The 18,858-nt window shown below is 47.7% G+C and overlaps 2 protein-coding genes across 7 annotated transcripts in view; one reads left to right on the forward strand and one right to left on the reverse strand.

Moving 5' to 3' along the window:
• SLC25A22 (solute carrier family 25 member 22) overlaps positions 1-18,858 on the reverse strand; it is a 184,882-nt gene that overhangs the window by 125,338 nt on the left and 40,686 nt on the right. The window lies entirely within an intron of this gene.
• The window catches only part of CRACR2B (calcium release activated channel regulator 2B), a 48,482-nt gene continuing 30,232 nt past the window's right edge, over positions 609-18,858 (forward strand). For 2 of the 6 annotated variants that reach the window (XM_075426220.1, XM_075426224.1), the window contains exons 1-2: positions 609-698; positions 1,592-1,687. The gene's annotated coding sequence lies outside the window, so the exon portion shown is untranslated. Of the gene's footprint in view, positions 699-1,591; positions 1,688-8,499; positions 8,567-18,858 lie in introns of those variants that run through there. The other 4 variants (XM_075426221.1, XM_075426223.1, XM_075426225.1 and 1 more) reach the window with 4 other exon arrangements.

Genomic DNA, 18,858 nt, shown 5'->3' on the forward strand with positions numbered 1-18,858 from the left:
CTCAAGGTAAAGGGGCATCAGCATGCGATGAATGGGGGAGTGACCTCGAGGTGAAAAATGGTGGATTTTGCATTTCTTTGAGCCAAAACACCCCAAATGATTTTAGTCTCTGTTTCGGTGGGGCTTCTGGGTAGATCAGACCTGGTTCCCAGGAGGAACGAAGCATCCTCCCGTGGGAGCTGCAGGTGCTTGGTGCCTGTGCACGGATTCGCGACAAATCATTCGGTCCGGGGGCATCTCCTGAGGAAAGGGGTTGTTTGCCAGCCGCTGGAAGAGGCGGCACTGCCTGTCGTGCGGCTGTTTAGGCCACCGAGGTCCTCGCTGGTCCCTCTCCAGCTGGGGCAGCCGGCCCGCTCGGGGGAAGCGCCCGGAGCCGTGCGCGGCTCCCCGGTCCCGCCGGCGGGGCTGGCGCCCGTCCCCGTTAATCGCTGGAGTTGATCTTTCTTCCGCACCCCGGCCCGGGCGATGCCCGCGGCTCTGCCGGGGAGGCGGCTGTGAGCGGGGCCCGGCGCTGCCCGTCCCGAGGGGCGGGGGGCGGCCCGGGCAGCCCGGCGGCCCGGGCAGCCCTGCCGCACGGCCGCCCGCCGTCCCGCTCATTTCCGGGTCGGGGCCGCCTGCGGCGCGAACGACGGCTCCGCTCCCCCGGGCCGGGCGGCCGCAGGGGCCCGCTCCGCTCCGCTCGCCTTTCGCCGGTTCAGGTAAGCGGCGTGAGGGGCTCCCCGGGCGGGCGGTCTCCGGGAGCGGCGAGGCGGGCTGAGGGCATGTTGCCCCTGGAGACGCGTCCCCTCGCCCGGGCGGCTGCTCCCCGCTGTTTTGTGCGGCCGCTGGCGCCCAGCCCGCCGGGCAGGACCCCCTCAGGAGTCCCGGCCGGTGGCGGGGAGCCGGCGAGGACCCGGGGGGGCGAGGTGCTGGGGAGCGGCCGCCCCAGCGAAGGGCCCCGGCGGGGCCTTCACCCTCACCTCACCGGCTTCCCCCGCCCCTCCCTGCGGCTGGGGGCAGAGGGGCGCGGGTGGCGGGAGGGCTCTGCCCGCTGCGGCGGTCCCTGCCTGCCCGCGGCGGCGTACCGGCCTCGCCCCGGCTGTCAGCCGCCCCTTGCCGACGGGGGCCGGCTGCGGGGGAGCCACGTTCCCGCGCAAAGCTGCCTCCTCTGCGCGCGCCGCTCCTCAGGTGCGGCCGTGGCCGCGGCCTTGGGGCGGGAGCGCTGCCCTGCTGGGGTGCGGGCTGGGGACCTGCTGTCCTTTCTGCCTGCTCCCCTCCTCTGTCGCTCTGAAGTCTGCAGGCTCCTTTGAGATGAGGTCCAGGGGCTTTGGTCTTGCATGCTGGGCCTGAATGGAGATCTTCTGTCTTCTCGCATTCTCCCAGCACACTTTTGTTTTTTCTTACCACAGTCCAGGTGCAGATGGCACTGCACAGTAAAGATGCCACGGGTCCCTGTGGCAGCTGTGTTAGCGCTGCTTCTCCTCTTCTTTGGAAGTGAAAATTACCACAGCTTTCCCTCCCCTAAGACTTCAGCGTCTTGCTCTTTAACATCCCATGCGCATGGGATGCACTTTGGTGAACTTGTGTGTTGAACCTCCGGTCCTTCCTGCAGGGCTTCCTGAAAACAGCCAAGGGGAAAAGCGGCCAGTGATCACCAGCCTCGGACACAGGGAGACAGCCACGCTCAGGAGTATTGCGAGGAGGCAGGGTAATACAAACACAGCTTGCGCCTTTAGACGCGAACTGCTGAGTCCTTGCTTATTCTGATGGAGATGGCTGTTGTGCATCAAGGGGCTCGCAGAAAACTGGTAACTTCTAGTATTGCCTTACCCAAGTTCAGGGGCAATCACATCTTATTTTTCATGTTCTGGAGCTATATTTATTTCTGAGGGTCACATAAGCAGCTATATACAGGTGTGTCTGTGTAGCACCTCTCCTGAGGGCTACAAGAATTGCTTTTCTAGATCAAATAGGTGATCAGTCTAGCCTGTTGTTTCACTTGCCAATTCAGGCAGTCCAGGGGAGGTTCTGAGAAACTACAGTGGACTGGGGTGGAGGAATTCTCCTTTTGCCAGGGCATCTTCATGCACGGGGATTGATGGGAGGCCCGAGGTGTAACATTTGAGGAGCCTTCATTCGATGGTATAATATCTCTCTGAAGCTACACTGCTGGGCAAACAACATTGGTCTCGTTCTCCAGAGCATCACTCTTCTCTTGGTCTCTCTGCTGTGGTGAGCTAAGCTGAGTACTGTCCAACTGGAAAGTCTGCTTGGCTGTTTTGCCCCCATCAACAGGAAGGTTTCTGCCCCCATCTCAGTTTGATGCATCTAATGAATCCAGACCCCATCATCTACTGACATGAAGACTGTATTGCAAAGGAAGGCTCCATGCGGGGCTGGCTTTAGCAGTGCACAGACAGCGCTGGGGGGGCTGCCGTTACTTGTGACTGCCAGACAGCCTCCAAGAATAAACTAATAGGATGAGGGCAATTGGCAGTAACGTAAATCATGTGGGCACAGCTCCATGCACAATGTTCTTCACGGTCAGAGAGCTTTGCAGATATTGATCCTTATGTACAATAAACTAGATTTGGTTTCCATAACATAGCCCACATGTTACTCACTGTCTAAATCTTTTTTATTTGATAAGGCTGCTCTGAGGACCAAATCCTCCCACCTCTCCTCACCCGCTTGCAGGAGCTCGTCTCGGATTTAAAGCTAGTGGCAAGAAACTTCAGCTGTGGCAGATGTGTTGTTCTACTGAGAAGAGCAGTGTAGCGTCTTCCGGGTTCCTGCCAACACCTTTGCTTGCTGTCCATATAAAGTCTGAGGTGGAAACACTTGGTTTACCTTGAATGTCTGAATCTTGAATGATCCATTTTGTTGTGGCATCAAAAGAGCAGAATTGCAACAGTTAGTAAGGCTTTCTGTCCTTTGCCACTGTGTATCCTTTGAGGTATGGATAGCCCACCAGCTTGAAAGGGAGATGCTGTTGGTGTTCTGATAACCTCTCTTAATATTTTTTCCAGCAGTGTTCTCTTTTGCCTATCCTTCATCCTAAAGGTTTATTTTTTTGGCTGATACCGAGAAGTATTTCCCTATGCATGGACCTAATTGCACATTTTGCTAAACAAACCTGACCCCTGCAGCTGTGCAAGGAACACTGGGGTGGATTCACGGAGTATTCCCTGCGTGCTGCCGCTGTGGCAAGGGGCACAAAGGGCTCTTCTCAGGCCATATGTTCAAAAGGTTTGACAGCCCTAAGCTTTTATAAACCATCAGACAGTTAAAAAAATAAAAAAAGTGCCGTAGGATGACAGAATTTTTTTTTGAAACTTATGTTCTTAATTTGCTTTCTCATGCTGATTTCTGATTGTCTTGGAGATTTCTGCCTGTCTGTATAAGCTGCCAGGAATGCTTGAATCTCAGTATTTCACTTGACTGCAGGACCTAGGGGCCTCAAGTGTAATAGCAAGTATTGTGAGCTTTGGGAGAAAACAATGCCAAACCTCAGGTTCATAGCTGTTGTGGGATGTGTATGGGTGGTGGTACTGTGAACTTTCAGATGAAGTCTGGGGTCATGGTGGGCCTTCTTGTGCTTTGTTTGGGTTGGGTAACATGATTTGGAAGCCCTGTGGATATTTTAACCAAGTGTTTTTCTCTTAACTGTGTGTCACACAGCACTAAAGCAGGAACAAATACTGTCTTGTGCTCTTAGAGACTGTGACTTTAATCGTTGGTTTGTTTTGGAGGAAATGGGGTATGCTATAATGCCCTGGAAGGGTACAGTGCTCTCATCTGGTTGGCATAACTGGAGGAAAATCTGTCAAGTAATAAGCTTGAGAGCAGAGAAGCTTGTAACATCCCTGCTTTCTATCTAGTGAAGTGTGTGGTTGCAGTTAATTTAGCAGAGACGCCATCTGAAGGAGGAGCTCTCTTCCCTGCTTCTGCAGTTTTAATCTCTGTGCCTGTACAAGACTTCATATCACTTTTCTGTACCAGTTAATGCCCCATCTATGTGGAAAGGATTGCTTGGTTCGGAAGGAAATTTGGGGTTTACATACAGTTGAAAGCCCCGCGGGAAGGGTTGGTGCTGTTCTGAGGATGGCAGCAGACCTCTAAATTTTTAGAGGCATGACTGGGAGCCCTGAATTCCTGACATCTGCTGTGGTGGTCCAGTGTTTCCTGAGCATGGCACTGGCCTGAGCTTGTGATACTGGTGAGATCCTGGCAGATGCAAAGATGTCACTGTTCACAGCAGATGATGTATCATGGGCTGAGGCATCCCATGTTTCTGAAGAGGATGTGAGAGTATGAATGAGGGGAGAGCTGTTAAGACCTCTTCTGCAGTTTTTTAAAAGAATTAGCCTTTGGCACATGTGCTGGATGAAGACTAAAGCAATGCAGTGAAGGCTTGAAAAATGTCAAGTCCAGTTGTTGTAGCTGTGCAATCAAGGTAACAATATCTAGCTGTTTATTGCTTGCTTTCTCAAGCTCTTCAAAAGAATGACAAGCAGGATATCTGCAGACCTTTGGAGGAGTACGACTGGTAGCTGTGTGGTACTAAATATAAAATTGTGGAATGTCTAAATATGTCATTTAGGCTACAGAAAGCAAATCTTTTGGGAAAAATCCAGCTAAGTCTGAGCATGGCAAGGCAAGTCCAACCTCTGAAAAAGGAGGGTTAGAAGCAGATCACAGGCATGCAGGCCAGCTGTAAGCCCTTGGCTGGGCATAGCAGGAGCTTGGGAGAGGTGTAGATGTGGGGGGACACATTTAAAGCACAATACAGGAAAACGTGGTGACCCTCACTGTTTATAGCAGCTGAATACCACTTCATCTCATCCAGCAAAACACCTTTGAGTAAGAGTAGTGCTTTTATTTGCCTCAGTTTCCCCTCAGTAAAATGAAGAGGATGAAACTGAGCTCATCTCCAGCTGGATATTTAAGCTGTAGGTGACTTGTAGGTTGACAGCATGACGGATGTTGAAGTCTTCTCTTTGGACAAATGGTCTGACTCCCTGTGAAATAAAATTGACTGGCTTATATGTCGGCCAGGACTAGCGTGGCTGCACTGTGTTTGAGGAAGGTGAGCTGTATGCCTGTGCTAGCAGCTGAAGGGAAGGTGAGATGAGGTGTGTAAATATTGCTGAGCCTTATTTTCCCCATAACTTGCTTGTGGACTACATGCCCAGCTTGTGGGGTGGAACAGGCAGGGCAGCAGAGCCATCCTGCTCCGATGTGACTCACTGCAGGCTGAAGCTCCTGGCCTCTGCCTAGCTCCCCTCCTTGGCAGCTGCAGAGCTGCTGAGCTTTGCCTGAGAAGGAAGACAAGCATCATTGTTGCTTAGATAAGATAAAGCGTGACCAAATCCTTGTTACCCTTGGCAGGTGTGGGTAACTGCTGTCTGCGATTTGTGCAGCTCTGAGGAATAGCCAGGCATTGCAGCCATGGGGAGGGCTGCAAAGCCTCTTTAAAACATGGAGACTTGATGCTGGACCCCAAAAGCAAAGGTGAGTGCACCCCACGGGATGGTGACAGCAAGGGCCTGAGGGGTGTGAGTGAAGGAACAGCCACCCAGTAGCCCTGTGGGCAGAAAGACTTCTGCTGTGTATTCCTGTGCCTGTGTCCTGCTGCAGACTCTGGGGCTGATGTTGCTCCATGTACAGCTCCATCCAGTGTCTAGCAGGGCTGAGGACCTCTTCAGCAGCAGTGCTGCCAGAGCCTCTCTCTTCACCTATCAGGTTTCTGAAATTCAAAGGCATCTCATGCCCTTCTGTCTGAGGTCATGTGAACTACGGAAAGAATGCAGATTTATTGGAGGGAAAAAGGACACATGCAGATGCCCCCACAAATGTACACGTTTCTTCCATTGCACAATTTGTTCCTGTGCTTGAGAGCAGCCTTCCCTCCTGCTTACCCTCTTTACCTCTTAAAGGAGTTTGCAAGATCTCTGCATCTCTGCGCTGTTTCCTCCTTCCCAGACAAGTAGCCAGAGGAGTAATCCTTTGCTCCAATACGGATGCGCAAACTCCTTTGATTTAATGTGCTTCCTATGGCACAGAAAGAGTCTTTTGCTTCCCATGCAAATCTGGTTGCTCAGTCGAAGCTGCTAAATGCAAATGGTCCACTTGTAGCTGTTCTCTCTGGGAAGAATGGTGTGGACTTTATGCAAAACATGAAGATAAGACTTTAGGAGCTTGGAGAGCAGAGCATTATGCAGATTTGTGCTGGAGGGAGGTCAGCATGGCTGTAGTTCTTTCGCAGCCTGTTTCCAGACTCGTGAGGTGGGATACTAGGCAGGGGATATTTCAGGCTGTCAGTATCAAAGAAATCAGCACCTATAGAAATGGATTAACAGTTACTAGTTATGGGTGTGTGTGGGTTGGTGTTGGTCTGTTGTTCTCTCCCCTCTCTCCTTACCACCTCCCTGCTGCATATAAGTGCAGAAGAGGCACCAATTGTGATTTGGTGACTCAACCCACTCTGACGCCTGGGTCCCTTTCCTCTATTCAGGTTGGACAAATAACGTTCAGTCTGTAATCATGCTTGAGAGCTCTTGCTATTGCCCCAGATATGGGGAGCTGCAATGATGCTTAGATTGGATTAATCCAATTCGATCTGAAAATCCACTTCTCTGAACAATGAATGTTGCGTGTGTGGGGTGGTATTCAATACTAAATGAAAAACCTTTCTGGCATCAGTGGATGAAGCCTTTTTCTTTTCAACGTGTACCACTAAATACACAGGATGAGTGATATGGTTGAATTAGCATTACTATGGGAACCATAACTTTTTGCATTTCCTGACCTTTATCCATGTAACACTAAGGATTCATTAATGTGGCTCCAAAATACTATTTTTTTGTGTGTTCGATAAGCTTTTTTTGTTCTGATCAGTACTAAGAGAATCTTTATAAAGGACCCCAGGAGGAGATTAGAGACAGGACAGGCTGTGAGGTGCAGAAGAGCAGTTTGCTCCTTTTTTCATGCTGTTCTAGCAGCATCCCAGCTGAGACCATGGTTCAGTGTTAAGCATCACCTCTGCTGCAACAGTAAACTAAATGGTGAGTAAACCTTCCTGCTCAGAGGCAGGTAACTCATCTGGTCTGGGTTTGTTTGGGTTTATTTGCCTCAGCTACACAGCTAGAGCCTGCCCCAAAGGATGCGTGGTCCTGGGGCTGAGGCAAAGCTGAGCCTGTGAGGAGTGGTGATTGTCCTGGTCTGAGAGCAGCAGAGCTGCCCTCTGGCAGCACAGAGCCCTCCCAGATGGCTCAGAGGAGCTCGCTGGCTCCGTTAAATGTGTATTAAAGACAAAGGTGGCAGTTTGTGGTAGTCTTCATGTCCATTTTTCAGTTTGGGGTTTGAAATAACCATCTTCAAACACAGGGGGGAGGACCTGCCTTTACCTTTGCTTTCTGCAGGTCCCATCATCACTTGCTGCTGGGAGGATGGGGCTATTTGTAGCTCTTCTGTTTGCAGGCTGATGAAGTCTCCACTGTTCAGACACCAGCTGGAGTCTTCTCAGTGGGAACTGGTGGAAAAGTGTTTTTTGCTCTCTGTAGAGGCTGGGCTTGCCCACTCGTGACTTGTATGGCAAAACTTGTTTCCTGGGCAAATATTACGCTTGAGGGTTGACACGAAGAGGCATTTGGGGTGAGGATGAGCAAAGGGGAAAAAAAACCATACCAGGTGACAGAGCCAGCCTGCCAGGGTCTCAACATGCTTTTTTTTTTTTCTTTTCTTTGTCAGCTTCCACAAAGTCCTCAGGCCTAACTAGTGGGAGCTGACACAGCTGAGGGCAACTTCATGCTGCTTGGAGGCCCTGGAGCTGCTGCAGCAAATCCCCATCAGCATCTCCAACTGTCAGCGGGCAGGGGTAGCTTTGCTTCCTTTTGGTGTTGCTGTGGGATAGAGGGGTGCTTTGGTCAGTGGCAAGATAGAGGGTGTCACCGCTTTAGTGAGAAAGTCCTGGGGTGTGCACCCCACCCCGCGGTGTGTTTTACAGTGCTTTGGGAAGATGCTCCTTGCAGTGCCACCTTAGGCTTTACCTTTATTTTTCCTAAGCTCTCGACGCTGCTCTTTGTGAAACAGGCTGCCAGCTATGTAAAAGTGGAATTAAACTTGAGGCAGGTTTCCCAGGGGTAGTTTCCAGCCCTGCCCTTGTTGAGAGCAGATGTGTTGTGGGCAGCGAGCTACCTACAAGCACAGCTAGAGTTTCTCAGGGAAGGTGACTTCAGTATGAGACGAGGCATCATCTGCTTTTTTACCACTTTTTCCGCCCCTTGCCGAAGGCAGCTCAGAGACAAGCTCTTCTCCTTCACAGCCGTGCATGAGGCAGGATTGCAAGGAATTTACCTTGGGAGCTTGACGGAGAGTTTTCTTGTGCTGCTTTCTGAACCAGTGGCTACCAGCCTTTGTTGGAAAGGGGATGAGATGCGTAGGGAGCATTGTAAACCACACCTCCTAGGTTGGACCTGCTCTGATAATCTATTTACAGTGGCGGTGTTCGTTCTCCAGTAGCTTTTTGCTGTGGAATGTACTGCCGGTTCCAGGGAAGGGGAGCGATACTGTCCTGCTGCTTGAGGTATTTGGGGACACCTGCAGAGAGAGAACAGGGTTGTGTAATAGGGTGGAGGGGAGGGAAGAAAGTTTCTCTCTTCTGGGCAAGGAATTCTTTGAGTAGAAGGAAGTCTGAACCAGTTTGCAAGTTGCTGTGTCTCAGCGGAGTTTCTCCCTAGGAACTTTCTGTTCTGACTTCCTGCTTTTGCGTTAAAGCAGCAGAGTAGAAACAGGACAGAGACTCGCTGAGTGCGGTGGCAGCATATATCACTGCAGAAAGCGGTGGTTATTTCCCTGACAGAAGAAGGAAGATTTATTCTGTGGTTTTCAAGAGCTGGAGGTGCGTAATTAACAGATGGTTAATGATTCTGTTTGGATCACCCAAAGTCTTTGCAAATGTTGAACTGGAGAAACTTGCTCTCAGTTCTGGATGTGGTTCTGCAGGTCACTTAACTAATCCCAGTAACCCACTGATTTGGGAAACTGCTGATTTAGAGGAATAGCTGCAATGGTCACTTTTTCAAAAGCAAAGGGGAAAAAGTACATGCTTAGAACATGTGGGATTGTGATGTTTTCTTATGAAATGGATGTCTTGAGCTGGTTGGATTAGGACTGTCTGCTGCATACTTCGTGAAGACTTAGAAATTTGTCTTTAAAAACTTGTGTCCGGAAATTTTCCACTATCTCCCATAAGCATACCTGTAACTTGCTGTCCCCCTTTTGTGTAATCCTACATCAGTGTTGCTGCTGTGTGCTTCTGACTCGGTGACAACTTTTGTCAAAAAGGGGAATATTCCCACCCCCCCAGTAATTTCCTCTTTCCCAGAACAGTTGTACAAGTCGAACAAAAGCACCTCTCAGACAGCACCTGCTTCCAAGTTTGCTTCAAATGCTGTTCCTTACATTGATTGCTCCTTGCACTAAGCTGTGCCTGGTATGCAGGGAACACGTGCCCTTCAGTTGCACGTGTTATACTGCTTTGTGGACGAACAGTTCAGGGCTTGTGACTGCTGGTTTTCTCTCTTGTAGAAATCTGAGCCTTGTAGTATTTGGTTGAGATTGTCCCCCCTGAATGAGAAAGGGAGAGGATATTTCTGATATCTTGTATGAGATCCTGGAATTCTTGGACATTCAGACCCATTCTCTCTTCTTTAGGCAGAGGGAGTGTTGACTCCCTGGATCCAAGAAGTCACCTTTGGCCCCCTCAGCGGTCTGGAAGCCAAGAGGTGTCTTTATTGAGGACAAGGATTTAATCATTTTCCAGTGCACAGATTACACTGGCTTTTCAGGAAAGGCATTTTGCATAGCACAGCCAGCAGAATGGGGTGAATCTTTGCCTTTATCCCCACTGTTAGGGTGGATCCTTAGCTGAGAGGTAACCAAGTGTCACGCACCTGTGCGTATGGCCACTTTCATCTCTGTGAGGCAAAGAACAGGTTACCAGTCTTCTTGGAAACTGGCTTCACTCAGCTGCCTCGGCTCTGTTTGTTGTTTTAATAGCATTTGCAGAAAGGTCAAACTGTCCGTGGGTCCCATACATCGCTCCTGGGAAAAACCAATATATCACCAGCCATGGAGAGGCTTCTCCAGGGAGTTGTGGTGCCTAGAAATCCTCTCCATACTCATTCCTACATGTTAATCTTTGCAAACCATTTTTGTCCTTTAAGTCACAGATCCAGAGTAGTGAGGTAAAGCTTCTCCCTCATTGCAGAAAAGGTTATGGGGGTGAGATCACTGTGTCCAGCTCTGAATAGAGTGGAGGTCAGTTTACTGGGATGAGGAAAAGATGGCTGAACTTCATGCATCCCCCCTGCAGCTGTAGCCCTCTGGATAAGGAGGTTTCAAGTGCTGCAGAGAACTTGGTGGCTCAGCTGTAGAAGAAATCACTATCACAAGTATTCAGTAAGCAGTGTGAGTGAGTGCTTCTCCTTTGAAAGGGAATTAGGTGATCTGATGTTCTGGTTTGACATTTTATTTGTGCATGTGTGTGGTGGTGGAGCTATCTGAGGACAACATAAGGCGATGAATTTTTGTTTGTATGAGGTTGATTGCAAAATCAAAGATCTTGATCAACAAAGATAAGGCTCTTCCCCCTTCTGTGATCTTACACCTATTGTACCCCAGGTGAGATGGGCTTGTTGCAGTATTTTTAGCCTTTGCGCAAAGAGGGCCCTGAGGCAGCCAAGGAAACTTTGCGTCTGTCCAGGAGAGGCTTGAGCTCAGGCCAGTGGGTGGCTGTTGGGAAATTTAATGAAGAAGTGATAGAACAAGACTGGGAACCCACCAGAGGCAGCAGTCAATGCTTCTCTCAGCATCCAGAGGCTGTGTGGCAGACAGATCATCCTCCACAAAGCTAACACCTGTTGTTCCCCTTTCTTACAACAGAGGTGAGAAGTAGTGAAAGAATGCCTGGAGAGGGTGACTGACTGAAACAGTGACTCTGCTGGATGAGTGTGCATAGGTAACAGCAGCCCAGGAGGGTTGCTGCTGAGGTCAGACAAGATGCATGGCTGTCGGAGAGACTGAGCTTCTTGTTGGAAAGGAAAATCTTTGTTCCAGCATTATATAGACAGCAAGAATCTGAGAACTCAAAGGGAGGTCTGAGTTGAGTTTGGCACCCAAGTTATAGGTCTGATGGCAGTGATAGTTGTGGGAAGAACTTTGGCTGTTGGAGTACCAAGTCCAGTTCGTAGGACTGTCCTTGGTGAAAATAGAGCAAATTCTGCAGTCCTTTTGGCAGAAGACTCTGTGTACTTTGAGGGTGGTTCCTGCTGCTGAGAAAGCAGCCTCTATTCATGCTGTGGAATGGCCAGGCTGAACCAGCACTGTGTCTCCAACAGCAGCTAATGGCAGATAGGCTCGTCTTCCCAGCATGGATGTGTAATGATTCTTTCCTAGTAAACTCTTATGGCTGTTTGTGGTTCAGAAAATTTTCACCAAGACAGATATTTTGTGTAATAGTCGTTTATGGACAAACTCAGGGAAGAAAAATACCAGCCACTTCTGCAGCCCATGAACACCTGTGACATCCTCAGCATCCCGTGTCAGCGAGTCCCACACATTAATGGTTTGCAGAGATGTGCTTCCTCCTGTTTGATGTGCAACTGCCACCACCCAGTTCTATCTGAGGCTCCCACATTCTTAAAGAAGACAGTGACTGGGGACAATTCTTCGCTCTCTCTGCCAGTCAGGAATTGGTTACATGAGCAACTCCACAAACCCCAAATTTTTGCATTTGAAGTTTTGTGTATCCATTAGAACCTTTTATCCACTTACTCCACAAATGGCTGTTTCTGCATAATGTAATTTTGCCCTTGAAGTACTTTAAGGACACTGATGGAGTGCATCTAGCTCTCCACCAGCACAGGACTGAGGGATGCCTCCTTTCAGCGTGAATTTTCTCTGCAGGACACCAAATGTGGTTGCATTCCTGAGGGCAGAGGAAGAGCCTTGTGTACCTGTGGGTCTGCTGCTCTCAGGGCGTGAAAGGAGTCTCCACAGCAGCATTTCTGCTGACGTGTCCTTGCTGAGCTGCAGCAGCCAAGGTGGTACTTGTCGTGTGTCAAGCGTTCCTGGATGACATCTTAGCTGTTCAAAAACTAGTGGCACAAGCCTAGCAGAAGCGCACTGGCTTCTGGTTGCTGCCTCTGGTACAACCTGTTCTGCTTGCAAGTGCTCCCTTTGCTAAAGGGGCTGGTAAGGCAGGAGGAAATTGCCAGTGATGTTCAATTAAACAAGATGAAGACTGCCCTGGATTTATGTAATTTCCTGTAAAGACTATTTCAAGAGCTTTGAATGCCAGCTTAGATCTGGAGCTTGTCTTCCTTATGGGGTTCTCCTGCCTGCTGCACCAGCCCTTGAAAAAGAGGAGTAGAAGAGAGGAGGGATCTCCTTTGCCTGGGCTCGCAGTGCTCAGTGTTCACTTTGAATCAAAAATGATCTAGCGTGTCTGATGTCAACTGATGCTGCCTTGCCAGCGGGTATCACCAGCAGAGCAGAGCACTTGCTCTGTGGTTAATATGCTTGGTGTTATGCAGGTGTAATCTACCTGCTGATTGCTGAACTCAGAGCAGCATCTACCTTCACAACACTGTTAGCAGTATTCAGCTAACATGAATAAAGGCTGTAGTATCTCTTCACAGCTAAAATATCCTGTCTTTCTCAATTATTTTCTTGAGCTGATTGCCTCGGTCCTCAAACAACCATGTATTTGTGGTAGAACATTAACAGCAGCAGCAGCAGCGGGAAACTTGATACTGCTCAGAGCCTTTTCTATTTGACCAAGTGAATGGTATTTATTGATTTACTTACTGCTGGCTAACCATGTCCTTTGTGGATGTGCAGCATGGTCTCCAGCCTATGGAAATACAATTAACTCTTTGTCTTGAAACCAAAGGGTACAATATTGCTGTTTTTTCCATTCCTTATAAGATAAATCCTTCTGTTAGATTGTTTGAGCTGTTTCAACGTTCTGTTCTGTCTCTTTGGAGAAAAAAAAAGTTTCAGGAAACCTGTAAGCCTTTATAAAGTGAAGGAATTTGTAAAAATGAGTTGTTTTTAAACTAGCTGTTGCTATTTATCATGTCTTATTGCAGGTGTGCTCTTTATTTTGTGAAAAATCAGCTGTGTGCTGGTTGTATTGACAGATCCAAGACCATTAGCTGTTTATGGAAAAAATGTCGTTTGGATTTTGTTTTTAATCGCTGAGAATTAGCTCTTGGCCAAAATATCAGTAGAGGAAAAACTGCTGGTTTCTCTCTCCACTCCCCAAGCAAAACAACCCAATAAAGCCAAAACCTCGATTAGTAGGAGCGGTTCCAGTGCAAACACGAGCCCTCAGTGTTTGCAGTGCCAATGCTGTGACACTGTGCCAGTGTGAGAGAGCTGCAAAATGTTGCTGACTTGCGACGGGCATAGCTGAAGAGCAGCGTGTGTGTGATGGAGGATTTGTGGCAATTTCTGGGGGAAAGAATAGTGTTTCAGTATGTCGTGGATACCTGTCTGTGTTGAAGACATTACATTGATGGTTCTTGGTATGTGTTGGTGCTGTCTGTTGTATTGTTGAATTGGGAAGCATCAGTGAGTGCAGTTTAGGAAGTTTATTTGTTCACCTCTTGAAATCAAAAAAAAGCCTGTTACCAATCTTGAGTTGCTTGCAGATAGGAGCATAGTGTCTGCATTGAGCAGGTTTCTTCATGGCAAGTTTTTTTGGCAAAGATCAAGATGTTGTTATGATAAGTCATAAAGAAGTGTTCCTCTTTGATGGACTTCAGTGAGGGAAATGATGAACTGCAGCAGAACACCTTTTTTAAGATACTGTTCAGAATGATGGAGCCCCTTGCAGCTGTCCCTGTTTCTGGGATATACCTCTGTATTGTCCTGGCATATCTCATGATGAAGTCACTCATTGATACTGCCACACCGGTTAGCTTGGGTCTATCAAGCTGGGCTAATCTCCTGCTGACTAAACAACACAAAGGTTCCTGGATTCCTTCCTGTTTCCTTAAAGGGATACAATCAAATGCAGGCAATTAAAATAGAGAGGGAGAGAGTGTGTGAAGTGTAGCTCTAGATATTACACCTGATTTCAGGCTCTCTGCCCAGGGGGTGTATAGATTTTCTTAGTTTTTTTTAAAGAAAAAAGCCCTTGCAAAACAGTTGATGTTTTTCTATTTTTTCAGTGTATTTTTTTTCCTGCCATTCCCTTTGGGAAGGGAGAACTCAACAACCACCCAAACAAAATCCAAACAATGGAAACAAATTTCTTGGATAAGAAAAAGAGCCATATTAATTTGGAACAAAGTACACTGAGAAATAAGTCTTTTCTTTCCGCTCTCCTCCAGCCTTTTCAGGCACCATGGCAGAGCATTTTAAAACAATTTCCACCAAATGGGTGCTCAGTTCCTTTGAGCAGCTTTTGGAAATTCAGCCTGTGTGGAAGCCAGTTTGACACTGGGGACAGTGTCCTTCCTTGGCAAGACCTCTGCTGTACCTTCACCTGGTCAGATTTGTATGGCTGTAGTTTTGTCAATGCATTTAGAATATGTGCATTTTGCATGCAACTAGGATAATAATTGTAAATAAGTGTATTTGATCACTGAATCTCACAGTACTATAAAATCTGGGATGTGTAGATGTAGGACATGGTCACAAGGAACACTTTTTTTTAGTAATTATTGGCTTTCAAAACATTGGGAGAGAAAGGAAAGTAGAACAAACAAAGCAAGTGGCATATGCTTGATATAAAATGGTATAAAGACCTGTGAAGCTTTTATTACCCTTTTCTTTTAAAATGTACCTGTTGCTCAGCTGCTCCTGAGTGATGCTCCCATTCCATGAGCAAGCAACAAATGCTTCGTACTACCACATCCTGGTGTGCTTCTGCTGTGTGTTTGTAATTTGCTGAAGAAACATGCTTCTGCTGCAGGGATCCCTTGCCCTAGCCCTTCATCTCCTTCTGTCCGTGTAATGCCCTCTTGCGCATGGGATCATACCCGTCTCATTCAGCACATTCGTCAAGAGCATGGTCAAGGCACACCTAAACACCTGGTGAATTCCTTCCCTTAAAGTTGTAGGATTCTTTTTCTGCACCGAGAGTAGAAAGGAAAGGGAGGGTGTTCTTCTGATGTGTTTAAATAAATGGCTTAAATATTTAGCTTTCATATGGGGGTGTTCTTGTTTCTTAGGCAGAGATACAGGACGATGTCCTTTGGGAAACTTTCCAGCAAGTATCTGAGCACTTTAGTTTGTGGTACACCTTGGACACCTACTATGTACCTATAAGGATTCTTTAATATTGCCTTCTACCACAATGTCACCAAAAATTTAGTGGTATAGGAAAACAAAAACCTGCTTTCCCTTATAGTTCCACAGAACCCAAACACAGGATTTGCTCTGTGATCCTGGGTTAGCCACTTAGCAAGTTGTACTTAGTATTTCCTCCTTCATTAACTGTTGATTCATTGTCTTGCATTGGGGCAGGACTGCTAGGAATGCTGTGTGTTGACTGCATGTACAATGCTCTGTGGTGACTGGGGTCATCTGAGGACCAGCTGTGGAAAATTTGGCTGTGCTCCCCACTTTCCTTTCCTCTTTGTCATCAGGCTGTGGAAGAAAAAAAAACCCGAACCCAAAGTTGTCATGTGTACGTGGTGGTCACAGTCACATAGATAAGGACTTGGCTGTTGATAGCATTTTAGCCATGACTTTACCTCTTTAACATTGCTTACTGCTACAAGAAGCAGCTTTCTGAGACAATAAATTGGAAAGCATAGCACTGTAACGCTACCTTGAAAGTAGTATCTCCCCTTTCCAGTAAAAGCACCTTGGTTCTGTTCAAACAGAAGTTTGTTGAAATTTGCAGTTTCTTCAAGTTCTGTGTTCAAGTTTTTAATTCTTCAACTTCGAGGCTTTGAAACTATTTTGATGCTTGAGTTTCACATGTAATTATCAGTCTCCAGGAACTGAGTCTTAAAATAAAGTGCCACCTGTCACAAGCATCAGAATCAAATTGAAGGAGCTGACAATCTATAAGCATAGACAGGTGATGTGACTAACCCAAGGCCATATGGCAAACTGAGTCAGAATTAAAATTCAGATCTTGTGACTTCCCCAAAGAATGCCATGCCCATGGGATCCAGCTGACTGTCTGGCACAGCTTTGCACAGGACAAACTGTAGTTTATGCTTCAGGTGCTTAAAATATGCATGTAAGACTGGTCTGGGTTACAGCCGTGTAGAAATGCAAGATGTGGTGTTAGCTGTCATTACTAGCAGTTGAATTTCTTGTTCTTTGCTGTGTCTGAGAAGATCTATGTTTGCTTTCCAGGCTCTGGGAAGGTGAGGAGCAGGTGAATTTTTGCTTGCTGGGCCCCAGCATACACTGTGGAAGGAGATATGTGGTGTAATCCGCAGGTCCTGAAGTCTGGCTTTCTCTCGAGCTCTGTATCAGGCTGTTCAGATGTTGGACACTGCTCAAATCTGGACTGTGCAGTATCAGAGCTAACCTAGAGCACAGACAGCCAAACCCCTGGGGTGGGGGAAGAGGGGGTGGTAGAAGAACATTACACATCGAGACTGGCCAGGGCGATTGGAGCCTCTTGGTGCCCTTGTGTCCCTGGCACTTCCACCTTCCTGGTAGGTATTCCAGGCCCTGGGAGAGGGGTTTTTAGGCTCTGCCACGGTTCCCAGATGTGAAGGTGGCAGGAAGCACTTGTTTGAGCTGAGGCTGGGACTCTGTGTCTTGTGGAATGGTTGCTGGTCAAACTGTGTACACAGAAAACCGGAATAGTCCCGTGAAGCTTTGTCAGCACCCACTGATTGCAGCAGGCACCCCATTTCTATCAGCATGTTCATGTGAACAGTGAATGTTTTCATGTGGATTCAAAGGGAGGCTGGACAAGTGTCTCTGAAAATGAAGGGGAACCATGTGGCTCAGGGATTGCCCCAGGCTGACAGTGGCTAGAGGCTGGCCGATCCCTTCAGGAAAGCCTTCTCTGTGTTTGCCCTGCTGTTACTCTTCCCTCACCAGCCATTCGTGGCCACTATTGAGGGGAATATGCTGGGCTAGATGACCTCTGCTCTGACCCATTGCAGATGTTCATATGATGGAAATCAACAGCCCAAGAAACAGAGATTGTCCTGACTCCAGGACAGATGTGGAAACTAATTCTTAACTGGTGCTGACTCAATGACTACCTTGTCTTACCAGAAGAGACCTGGAAAAATTAATCCTGTCGGGAAGTTTTGGTAATGACCCCTGGCTTTGCCACTGGAGGTGGCTTGGCTACATCTCACTGGGGGAGCCTGGCAGGTTTGCCTGACCAAAAGCGTTAGATGTCATAGCTATCTTCTCTGTCTTCTCCACTTGTGTTAGGCAAGCATGGCTCTCCCCAAGCTGTACTTTCTGCACCCAAGCCAGCTCTGCTGGCCTCGCTTTTGGGTACCAGTCCCCAGATTTAGTACTCTAATGACCGCAGCCTCTTTCAAAGCTGTCCTTCAGTGATGTTCCACATCTTGCTGATGAAGCGGCTTCCCCGATAGTTTGCAGTGATGATCTGTAACTGGGGGAGGTGTGACAGCATTTGTTTCACTGAGATCTGCTTTGTGTCTCATCTGCATTTATACCATGCAATGCCATTGCAAATGGGGACGGAGATGAAGCGCTTCTCAGTCAAAGGCCTCTGGGAGACAAGTCCACAAAAGCTGCCATGTATTTTGCTTACTGGGGTGCTCTCTTACCTGCCGCTTTGTTCCTCTACAAGTGCTGTCCCACCATTGACAGAGCCACATCTGGCTTGAAGCCACTTGAAGCAGCTTGAAAAAGAGAGTTTGCACCTGGAACATTGAATTAATGGGCTTGGTCTTTTACATCTGAGTGAAATCCTTTCTGACTCTTGTCCATGTCAGGCTCCCAGCTCTTCTAATTAAGAGGCTTTTAGCTCAGCCAATGTTTGGGAGCTACAGTACAGCTTGGCTTTTGATAAAATTAGGAGTTGCTAGAGGTAGGGATGTAAAGGGTCTGATTTCAGCCTGCAGATATGTCTCCGAGAGAGAATAGAATAGAACATCCTCCCCGTACAACCTTTTGTTTGCTGCAGCAGCGCTGGGGAGACGTCGTCTGCGTGGGTTGCTCTGGCTTTTGAAATAGAAACTATGAAGGCTGCTAATAAGAATGTAAGATCTTCTTTACTTCTGGGGACCTCAGTGTCTCTTACGTAGCTAGAGGGATGTTTCAGAAAACATATTTCTTATCTGCACTTTTTCTTATTCTGTTTTCTGCAATCTTGTTGTAGTTCTTGGTTTGAACTCTAGTTTCATTTTCTCCCCCTGCTGCCACCTACGCTCACCGTCTGGTACAGGGTGCAGATTTTGCTAAGACTTTGTCTTCATGGAAGGAATGGGTCTGGCAAAAATTTTCAGCAAGGTGGCCTGTGGCAGCCAATAATTATCATTCTTCAATGGGGCTATGTGCTTCCTCACTGTAATCATCTGTAAAATCTATGCAGCATAAGATATTTAGTTTTGGGGGTTTTGTGATTTTTTTTTTTCTTTCAAGATCAGCTTTGCGACTTTTACTTGAATATGAAAAGTAAAATGGGGTTCTGACTTCTTTACTACTAACACGTACAGACTTGCCATCAGACGCAAGCTGACTGTCCAGCTAATGGATAGAATCCAGCTTTAATCTCCACATTTTGCTGTTGGCTCCATAACACAAAAAAGCTTGGTAGGAGTGTTTGTTTGGAAAAGAGCAAGAGAGAAAGAGATTCCCTGCCTTCTCACTTTTTACGCTTTCCACGCTTTCTTTCCTTCTTTC

Source organism: Opisthocomus hoazin, chromosome 7 (assembly GCF_030867145.1).
Source record: "Opisthocomus hoazin isolate bOpiHoa1 chromosome 7, bOpiHoa1.hap1, whole genome shotgun sequence".
In the NCBI taxonomy this organism is placed as follows: Eukaryota; Metazoa; Chordata; class Aves; order Opisthocomiformes; family Opisthocomidae; genus Opisthocomus; species Opisthocomus hoazin.